Source organism: Myotis davidii, unplaced genomic scaffold (genome assembly GCF_000327345.1).
Source record: "Myotis davidii unplaced genomic scaffold, ASM32734v1 scaffold77, whole genome shotgun sequence".
Classification (NCBI taxonomy): domain Eukaryota; kingdom Metazoa; phylum Chordata; class Mammalia; order Chiroptera; family Vespertilionidae; genus Myotis; species Myotis davidii.
The window spans coordinates 6,039,276-6,039,949 of NW_006289713.1; positions in this window are offsets into that span (position 1 = coordinate 6,039,276).

Consider the following 674-nt stretch of genomic DNA (forward strand, 5'->3'; position numbering starts at 1 on the left):
CTGTCACACACAGAGCAGGGCCCATCAAGGGGGTTGGGGCTTTGTACTCTGTCACACACAGAGCAGGGCCGATCAGTGGGTTGAGGAGCTCCCCTCTGTCACACACATCTCTTTCTCTCATAGTTTTCCATGGCATATTTGTTTCATTTTCCATTTATCCAGCCCCCAACTGATGGGCATTCTGGTTATTCCTAATCTGCTACGAGACATTAAAGCCCAGTGCATAACATTGAATATATTTTGCACACACACGAGTGTATCTATAGCAGTGGCTGTCAGTCCCAGATGTGTATTAGAATCACCTTTAAAAATCGCAACACCCAGGGCAACCCACCTCAGATCCACTACTTCAGACTCTCTGAGAGTGGGACCGGGCATCCTCGTGATTTTAGTGTCCAGCCAGGAATGGGCATCACTGACCGTGTAGGGGAAATTGATTGGTCAAGAGCACATAGATTGGTAAATTTGCTAGATATTGCCAAATGGTTTTCAGAGGGGCTTATGCCAACTTGCACTCCCACCTGGTATGGGTAAGAGGGCCTGAGTCTCACCAACAAAGTAGGCTCATCAAACTTTGATTTTTGCCAACCTGCTAACTTTTTAAAAAGTATCTCAGTCCTACTTTAATTTGCATTTGTTATTAGGGGTTGATATTGAGCATCCTTTTGCTTTTA